Source organism: Chelonia mydas, chromosome 1 (genome assembly GCF_015237465.2).
Source record: "Chelonia mydas isolate rCheMyd1 chromosome 1, rCheMyd1.pri.v2, whole genome shotgun sequence".
NCBI classification, from domain to species: Eukaryota; Metazoa; Chordata; order Testudines; family Cheloniidae; genus Chelonia; species Chelonia mydas.
In genome coordinates, this window is record NC_057849.1 from 60,252,757 (window position 1) to 60,263,673 (window position 10,917).

Here is a 10,917-nt window from a genome sequence, read left to right on the forward strand (position 1 = left end):
ATACTGTTGCAGTGCTTTTGACTCAGCAGACTGTATAGATTTGGTGATCAAAGACTGAGACTCAGTGGTGAACTCATCCTAAGCAGCAGTTGGTAGGACTGCAGATGACCCAGCCTAGTTCTGGTATGTCTGCTTCAGATATACTCTTCACGCCTCAAAGACCCAAAGAATTTAATAAACAAGCAATACCAAAATTTAAGAAAATAAATCCTTTATGTTTTAACTGTGGGCGAATAGGACATTTTCAAAAAGTTTGTGAGAATTCTCCTAACCCCAACCTACTATATCAGCAACTGACTGGTAGACATTCAAATCAGAGCAAGTTTGAGCAAGGAAGAAAAGAAAGAAGAGCAAAGGTGCTAGTCAATGGGTTCAGGAGACAGATGCTACCCAAATGGGTATCAATGAGGCCAACGAACAGTTAGTGGGACCAGCTTGTCATGGCTATGTTTACCTAGATGATGTAAAGAGTATCTGTCTAACTAGATACTGGTTCTGAAGTGACCAGCATATGCAAAACTTTCTATTCTGAGCATTTATCTTTTTGAAAGTTACAGTCTATTGGCAGTATACTTCAGATAGAAGGGCTGGAGGGCAAATGGTTCCATACCTGGGATATGTATCCTTAAAGATATGATTCCCAAAGTGCATCTGAGGGACTAACAAACGACATAAGATACTAGTCTTGCTTTGTCCAGACCAATGTCTGAATCAGCAAGTGTCAGTGCCCATAGGCATACATGTGCTGAATCATCTTATAGGAAACTGTAGGAGAAGAAATGGGGTCCTAAATTCTTAAGTAGGATCATTACCAAATGAGTGGGCTGAAGTTTATAGTCAATTTCTCCTCACTCAGAGATTACAGCAAGATGCTGACAAAGGGGCTGAGGTAGTCTTGAGAGGAAGAAAATCAGTGACAATCCTACCTGGCACATCCAAAACAGTGCTCAGAATTCTGAAATTTGTGGTGAATGAACTGGAGACTGCCCTAATGCTGCGTGTCGCAGTTGGGCCCGGTGGGCTAGTGGTTCTGCCTCAATTTGTTCAAGTCACTGGCATCATTAATAGAATTGGGGTACAAGTCAAAAAATTAACAAGGAAGGATGTCATATTGAAACCTCACACTGTCATTTCAAAAGGACGAGCATCTGAGTGGATAAAACGATTGCTAACCCGGGTTTCAGCAGCCGTCCATAAAGAAAGAGAGTGTCATATTACCACTTGACTTTGAAGGATCCTCTCTCAGTGGTGCTGAGAGGAAAAAGTTTGCTGAGACTATCAATAAGGAAACTGGTCAGGTTTTTGCTGTTCATGATCTAGACTTTGAAAGAGTTGTAGGAGAGACACTTAGCTCACAAATAAGATACCCTTTAAAGAAAGATCTAGAAGGGTTTCTCCCTCAGATTTTGAAGATCTATGGCTGCATCTATGTGAGTCGGTGGCAGCTGGAGTGACTGAGGAAACATGTAGTTCATACACATCCCCTGTGGTGTTCCTGCATAAGATGACAAGAGTTCTTAGGATGGTGGTGGATTATAGAAAACTGAACAGCATTATCTGAAAGGATGCCTAACCATTACCCAGGGTAAAAGAAACTTTTTGCCTTTTTGGCAGGATCTAAATGGTTTTCTGTATTGGATCTAAAGAGTGGATACTATCAAGTTCCATTAGAACTTGATAGACACTGACTATCCGAAGACAGCTTTCACTACACCATTTGGTGATTGGCAATTCCAAATGATGCCTCAAGGTGTGACTAATGCTCCAGCTACCTTCCAGTGAATGGTGGAGTGTGTTATGTCTGGTATGAATCTCACAGAAGTTGTAGCATCGTTGGATGATTTAATCATCTTTTCAGACACTCTAAAAAAAAACATGAGGAATGTCTCCTAAAAGTTCTGAACAGACTTCAGGACTATGATTTAAAACTTGCACCATCAAAGTGTAAACTATTTCAGTCTTCAATGAAATACCTTGGTCATATAATTTCTCAAGATGGGATCTGTCCCAATAAATAGAAAACGGATACTATCATCACTTGGCTAGTTCCAACTACCTTCAGAGAACTTCGTAGATTCTTAGGATTTGCTGGTTACTATTGAAGATTTGTAAAGAGATATTCTATTATTGTGAAATCTTTGAATTCTCGATGGTGGTCCCAAAGGAAGTAGATAGAATGGAAAACAGCCACTTCAGAGTAGATGGGCTGCCAGAGAACTTTGAAACAAAAGTTGACTACTGCACCAATTCTCGGGGTTGCTAATTGGAGGCTGCCCTGTATTCTTCATACTGATACCATACTGTGGGTCAGTTCCCTGACCCCTCCAGCCTCTGACAACACAAGCACTGCCTTTCAGGCCTTTGCAGGTCCCATTCTTTCTTTACAGATTAATGGCAGGCACGCAGAGTCTGGCAGAGTCCTCCAAACGTTTCCCTGGAGTGCCCAGCCCCGATCCACTGGACACTCTCAGAATTCCTAGATCCTCTGTTCCAAAGGAACAGTACACTGCTGCTTACGAATTACTTTGTAGAACTCAGTTCTGCTTAGCACACAGCACTTATACTTGTGTTCTCTATAAACAAACCTAATTTTATTTAACAAAGAACAGAGATTCAAATGACAGCAAGCAGAAATATTGGAAACAAAATATAAAATAGAATCACAATGTGCTTAGTAGAGCCTACACTTAACTGATAGGATATTATTGTGTCATAAGTGAAAAATCCTACCCACAATCCTTCCAGAATATTACTGTTAGACTTGGCTATTATCTTCCATTTGTGAAGTATGCCCCACTGTCAATTTACTTCCTAGGTGAAAGATACCAGCATGTTCCTTTGCAATCCCAGAGATAACAAAATAATTCTTTGATTTTTATTAATAAACCAGACATCCTCCTGCTGTGTGTTCCTTCCTGTAGATTTTGCGATCTCTTGTTAATTTCTTAATCTTGATTAGCTGGTAGTTTAGTATGCTAATATATATTCATTGTGATGTATACAATACTTAATTTGCATGTAACCAGACAGATAAGTAAGTGTCTCCTACATGTCTGAAAAAAACATATTTGTCACCACCTGTGTGCTTTAACTCATAGACATAATTTACAATATAGGGACATAACTCTTAAATGTTATCCTTACAAACATTTCTCAATGGTTATGATGACCAGTGTGTTAATGGCTCTCAGTAGAGACCTAGCATGTCACCCTTTAGCCCTGGTCTACACTAGGAGTTGAGGTCGAATTTAGCAGCATTAAATCGATGTAAACCTGCACCCGTCCACACGATGAAGCCCTTTATTTCGACTTAAAGGGCTCTTCAAATCGATTTCCGTACTCCACCCCTGACAAGTGGATTAGCACTTAAATCGGCCTTGCCGGGTCGAATTTGGGGTATTGTGGACACAATTCGACTGTATTGGCCTCCGGGAGCTATCCCAGAGTGCTCCATTGTGACCGCTCTGGACAGCACTCTCAACTCAGATGCACTGGCCAGGTAGACAGGAAAAGAACTGCGAACTTTTGAATCTCATTTCCTGTTTGGCCAGCGTGGCAAGCTGCAGGTGACCATGCAGAGCTCATCAGCAGAGGTGACCATGATGGAGTCCCAGAATCACAAAAGAGCTCCAGCATGAACTGAACGGGAGGTACGGGATCTGATCGCTGTATGGGGAGAGGAATCCGTGCTATCAGAACTCCGTTCCAGTTTTCGAAATGCCAAAACCTTTGTCAAAATCTCCCAGGGCATGAAGGACAGAGGCCATAACAGGGACCCGAAGCAATGCCGCGTGAAACTTAAGGAGCTGAGGCAAGCCTCCCAGAAAACCAGAGAGACGAACGGCCGCTCCGGGTCAGAGCCCCAAACCTGCCGCTTCTATGATGAGCTGCATGCCATTTTAGGGGGGTCAGCCACCACTACCCCAGCCGTGGTGTTTGACTCCTTCAATGGAGATGGAGGCAACATGGAAGCAGGTTTTGGGGACGAAGAAGATGATGATGATGATGAGGTTGTAGATAGCTCATAGCAAGCAAGCGGAGAAACTGTTTTTCCCAACAGCCAGGAACTGTTTCTCACCCTGGACCTGGAGCCAGTACCCCCCGAACCCACCCAAGGCTGCCTCCCATACCCGCCAGGCAGAGAAGGGACCTCGGGTGAGTCTACTTTTTAAAATACTATACATGATTTAAAAGCAAGCATGTGAAAGGATTACTTTGCCCTGGCATTCGCGGCTCTCCTGGATGTACTCCCAAAGCATTTGTAAAAGGTTTCTGGGGAGGGCAGCCTTATTGTGTCCTTCATGGTAGGACACTTTACCACTCCAGGCCAGTAACACATACTCGGGAATCATTGTACAACAAAGCATTGCAGTGTATGTTTGCTGGCGTTCAAACAACATCCGTTCTTTATCTCTCTGTGTTATCCTCAGGAGAGTGAGATATCATTCATGGTCACCTGGTTGAAATAGGGTGCTTTTCTTCAGGGGACACTCAGAGGAGCCCGTTCCTGCTGGGCTGTTTGCCTGCAGCTGAACAGAAATGTTCCCTGCTGTTAGCCACGGGGAGGGGGGAGGGTTGAGGGGGTAGCCACGCGATGCGGGGGAGGCAAAATGCGATCTTGTAACGAAAGCACATGTGCTATGTATGTAATGTTAACAGCAAGATTTACCCTGAAAGAGTGTAGCCACTGTTTTATAAAATGTGTCTTTTTAAATACCGCTGTCCCTTTTTTTTTCTCCACCAGCTGCATGTGTTTCAATGATCACAGGATCTTCTCCTTCCCAGAGGCTAGTGAAGATTAGAAAGAAAAAAAAACACACTCGTGATGAAATGTGCTCTGAGCTCATGCTGTCCTCCCACACTGACAGAGCACAGACGAATGTGTGGAGGCAAATAATGTCAGAGTGCAGGAAAGCAGAAAATGACCGGGAGGAGAGGTGGCGGGCTGAAGAGAGTAAGTGGCGGGCTGAAGAGAGTAAGTGGCGGGCTGAAGACAGGGCTGAAGCTCAAATGTGGCGGCAGCGTGATGAAGGGAGGCAGGATTCAATGCTGAGGCTGCTGGAGGACCAAACCAGTATGCTCCAGTGTATGGTTGAGCTGCAGCAAAGGGAGCTGGAGCACAGACTGCCACTACAGCCCCTGTGTAACCAATCGCCCTCCTCCCCAAGCTCCATAGCCTCCACACCCAGACGCCCAAGAACGCGGTGGGGGGGCCACCGGCCAACCAGCCACTCCGCCACAGAGGATTGCCCAAAAAAAAGAAGGCTGGCATTCAATAAATTTTAAAGTTGTAAACTTTAAAAGTGCTGTGTGGCATTTTCCTTCCCTCCTCCACCACCCCTCCTGGGCTACCTTGGTAGTCATCCCCCTATTTGTGTGATGAATGAATAAAGAATGCATGAATGTGAAGCAACAATGACTTTATTGCCTCTGCAAGCGGTGATCGAAGGGAGGAGAGGAGGGTGGTTAGCTTACAGGGAAGTAGAGTGAACCAAGGGGCGGGGGGTTTCATCAAGGAGAAACAAAGAGAACTTTCACACCGTAGCCTGGCCAGTCATGAAACTGGTTTTCAAAGCTTCTCTGATGCGCACCGCGCCCTCCTGTGCTCTCCTAACCGCCCTGGTGTCTGGCTGCGTGTAACCAGCAGCCAGACAATTTGCCTCAACCTCCCACCCCACCATAAACGTCTCCCCCTTACTCTCACAGATATTGTGGAGCACACAGCAAGCAGTAATAACAGTGGGAATATTGGTTTCTCTGAGGTCTAACTGAGTCAGTAAACTGCGCCAGCACACCTTTAAACGTCCAAATGCACATTCTACCACCATTCTGCACTTGCTCAGCCTGTAGTTGAACAGCTCCTGACTACTGTCCAGGCTGCCTGTGTACGGCTTCATGAGCCATGGCATTAAGGGGTAGGCTGGGTCCCCAAGGGTACATATAGGCATTTCAACATCCCCAACAGTTATTTTCTGGTCTGGGAATAAAGTCCCTTCCTGCAGCTTTTGAAACAGACCAGAGTTCCTGAAGATGCGAGCGTCATGTACCTTTCCCGGCCATCCCACGTTGATGTTGGTGAAACGTCCCTTGTGATCCACCAGAGCTTGCAGCACTATTGAAAAATACCCCTTGCGGTTTATGTACTCGCTGGCTTGGTGCTCCGGTGCCAAGATAGGGATATGGGTTCTGTCTATGGCCCCACCACAGTTAGGGAATCCCATTGCACCAAAGCCATCCACTATGACCTGCACATTTCCCAGGGTCACTACCCTTGATATCAGCAGATCTTTGATTGCGTGGGCTACTTGCATCACAGCAGCCCCCACAGTAGATTTGTCCACTCCAAATTGATTCCCAACTGACCGATAGCTGTCTGGCATTGCAAGCTTCCACAGGGCTATCACCACTCACTTCTCTACTGTGAGGGCTGCTCTCATCTTGGTATTCACGCGCTTCAGGGCAGGGGAAAGCAAGTCACAAAGTTCCATGAAAGTGCCCTTAAGCATGCGAAAGTTTCGCAGCCACTGGGAATCGTCCCAGATCTGCAACACTATGCGGTCCCACCAGTCTGTGCTTGTTTCCCGAGCCCAGAATTGGCGTTCCACAGCATGAACCTGCCCCATTAGCACCATGATGCATGCATTGGCAGGGCCCATGCTTTCAGAGAAATCTGTGTCCATGTCCTGATCACTCACGTGACCGCGCTGACGTCGCCTCCTCGCCTGGTATCGCTCTGCCAGGTTCTGGTGCTGCATATATTGCTGGATAATGCGTGTGGTGTTTAATGTGCTCCTAATTGCCAAAGTGAACTGAGCGGCCTCCATGCTTGCCTTGGTATGGCGTCCGCACAGAAAAAAGGCACGGAACGATTGTCTGCCGTTGCTCTGACGGAGGGAGGGGCGACTGACGACATGGCTTACAGGGTTGGCTTCAGGGAGCTAAAATCAACAAAGTGGGTGGCTTTACATGAAGGAGTATTTCAGGCAGGACTTCACGGAGGGTTCCAATAAGAAATGGTGCACCTAAGTTATTGTTCTTATTGGAACAAGGAGGTTAGTCTGGCCTCTGATTGATACATGGCTAGATTTATCTCGCTGCACCTTCTCTGTGAGTGACTGCAGTGTGACCTAGAGGAATGAGTCCCCTAGACCGGGGAGGGGAGGGAAGCAAATGAGTACAAAACAAATCTGGTCTATTTCTTGTTTTGATCCACTCCATCTATCTTTTACATCTTTGGCTGGCAGCAGACGATGCAGTAGGACTGCTAGCCATCCTCATCTCTTGCCTGCCTGGCAGAAGATGGTACAGTAGGACTGCTAGCAATCCGTATCGCCTGCCTGCTCACCATAAGACGGTTCAATAGGACTGACTGCAGGACTAAAGAGAATGACCTGGTCAAGTCACTCCAAATTTAGTCCCTGCGCCCATGTTTGCCCAGGCGCTCCTGGCCGACGTGGCCAGGAGCACCTCGGACATGACGATGATGGCTACCAGTCGTATTGCACCATCTGCTGCCACAAGGCAATGGGTTGCTGCTACTGTGTAGCAATGCAGTACCACGTCTGCCAGCACCCAGGAGACATACGGTGATGGTTACCTGAGCGGGCGCCATGCTTGCCGTGGTATGGCGTCTGCACAGGTAACTCAGGAAAAAAGGCGCAAAACGATTGTCTGCCCTTGCTTTCACGGAGGGAAGGAGGGAACGGGGGCCTGACGATATGTACCCAGAACCAACCGCAACAATGTTTTAGCCCCATCAGGCATTGGGATCTCAACCCAGAATTCCAATGGGCAGCGGAGACTGCGGGAACTGTGAGATAGCCACCCACAGTGCAACGCTCCAGAAGTCGACTCTAGCCTCGGTACTGTGGAAGCACTCCGCCGAGTTAATGTACTTAGAGCATTTTCTGTGGGGACACTCACACTCGAATATATAAAACCGATTTCTAAAAAACCAACTTCTATAAATTCGACCTAATTCCGTAGTGTAGACATACCCTTAGTGAATTATTATGCATATAATTGACCCAGGGGATCCAAGTTGGCATCAAGAGGTTCCTGGGTCACACATAGCCACACCATAGCTTTTAACCTGATGCCTTTGCATATCATATAATCATAGAAATGTAGAGTTAGAAGGGACCTTGAGAGGTTATCAACTCCAGCCCTCTGAGCTGAGGCAGGACCAAGTAAACCTAGACCAAAGCTGACAGGTGTTTTTCCACCTTGTTTTAAAAAGATTTCAATGATGGGGACTCCACGACTTCCCTTGGAAGCCTATTCCAGAGCTTAACTACCCTTATAGTTACAAAGTTTTTTCTAACACAATATCTAACCTAATATCTAACCCAAGTCTCCCTTGCTGCAGATTGAGCCCATTACTTCTAGCCCTACCTTCAGTGGAAGTGGAGAACAATTGATCACTGTCCTCTTTGTAACAGCCCTTAACATATTTGAAGACTGTTGTCAGGACCCCCCTCAGTCTTCTTTTCTCAAGACTAAACATGCCTAGTGTTTTGGGTTTTTTTAACCTCTCCTTATAGGTCAGATTTGCTAAACCTTCTATAAGTTTTGTTGCTCTCCTGTGGACTCTCTCCAATGTATCCATATCTTTCCTAACATGTGGCAACCAGAATTGAACAAAGTATTCCAGCTGAGATTTGTCAGTGCCAAACACAGAATACCTCCCATGTCTTACATATGACGTTCCTGTTAACACACTCAAGAATAATATTATCCCTTTTTGCAACTGCATCACGTTGCTGACTCATGTTCAATTTATGATCCACTATGATGCCCAGATCCTTTCCAGCAGTACTACCACCTACCCAATTTGTAGTGCGCATTTAATTTTTCCTTCCTAAGAGTAGTACTTTGCACTTGTCCTTATTGAATTTCATCTTGTTGATTTCAGATGAATTCTCCAATTTGACAAGGTCATTTTGAATTCTAATCCTCTCCTCCAAAGTGCTTGCAATCCCTCCCAGTTTGGTGTCATCCGCAAATTTTATAAGCATACTCTCCACTTCATTATCCAAGTCATTAATGAAAATATTGAATAGTACTGGAATCAGAACTAACCCCTATAGGCCCTCACTAGATATGTCCTCCCAGTTTGACAGCAAATCATTGATAACTACTCTTTAAGCATGGTCTTTCAACCAGTTCTGCAGCCAGTTTATAGTAATTTAATCTAGACCACATTTTCCTAGTTTGTTTTTATGAGAATGTCATGTGGGGCTGTGCCAAAAGCCTTACTAAAATCACAATATGTAACGTCTACTCCTTCCTCCCTATCAACTAGGCCAATAACTCCGTCAAAGAAAAAAGAACAGGAGTACTTGTCAAAGAAGTACTGTCAAAGAACGACATCATGTTGGTTTGGCATGACTTGTTCCTGAGAAATCCAGGCTAGATATTCCTTATAAGTCTATTATCCTCTAGGTACTTACAAATTGATTGTTTAATAATTTGTTCCACTATATTTCCAGGTACTGAAGTTAAGCTGACTCGTCTATAATTCCCCAGGACCTCTTTGTTCCCCATTTTAAAGATAGGTACTATGTCTGCCCTTCTCCAGTCATCCATGAGTTCTCAAAGATAATTGCTAATGGTTCTGAGATTGCTTCAGATAGTTCCTTTTCTGAGATTGCTTCAGATAGTTCCTTAAGTATCCTAAAATGAATTGGATCAGGCCCTATCAACTTAACATCTAACTTATCTAAATATCCTGTAACCTGTTAATTCCCTATTTTTGGCTTGCATTCCCTCCCCTAATTGTGTTGAGTATCTGGTTACCATTAACCTTTCTAGTGAAGACTGAAGCAAAATTGGTAATAAACACCTCAGCCTTCTTGATGTCATTAGTTATTAGCTCTCCTTCCCTGCTAAGCAGAGAACCTACACTTTCTTTCATCTTTCTCTTGTTCCTAATATATTTAAAGAACCTCTTTATTGCCTTTTTCTGTCCCTTGTTAAGTGTAACTCATATTGTGCCTTAGCCTTTCTGAGTTTTGTCCCTGTATGCTTGTGCTATTCTTTTGCACTTCTCCTAAGCAATTTGTCCATGTTCCCACTTTTTGTAGGATTCCTTTTTGACTTTCAAGTCACTAAAGAGTTCCTCATGGAGCAATATTGCCTCTTACTATTATTCCTATCTTTCCTTCTCATCAGGATAGTTGAAGTTGTGACTTTAATACGGTCTCCTTGAGAAATTGCCATCTCTCCTGAACTCCTTTATCCCTTAGATTTTCTTCTCATGGGACCTTACCTAACAGTTCTCTGAGTTTGTTAAAGTCTGTTTTTTAAAGTCCATTGTCCTTATTCTGTTGCTCTCACTCTTCCTTTTCCTTAGAATACGGAGATCTGTCATTTCATGATCACTTTCACCTAAGTTGCCTTCCACCTTCAGATTTGCAACCAATTCCTCCCTGTTGGGAGGAGAACTGAGGATGTCTGTCTCTTTGGTTACTTCTCCACTTTGTTAAAGAATTTGTCCCCAATACATACCATGAACATATTGGAAAATTTCCAACTGATGTCTTGGTAGTTAAAGTCTCCCATTACTACCAGATCTTGTGTTTTGGATATTGCTGTTGTTTATTCTAGAAATACCTCATCCACCTCCTCTTCCTGATTTGATGGTCTATAGTAGACCCCTATCATGTTGACATAGCCCCTATTTTCCCATCTTTTATCTTTACCCAGGGACTTTCAACTGGTCTGCCTCTCACCTCCTTATCGACCTCAGAACAAGTGTGTATGTTCTTGATGTATCATGCAACACCTCCTCCTTTTTTCCCCCTGCCTGTCCTTCCTGACCAAGCTATACCCCTCTGTACCAATATTCCAGTCATGAGATTTATCCCACCAAGTCTCTGTGATGTCAGTTAAGTAATAATTTAGCTTATGTACTAA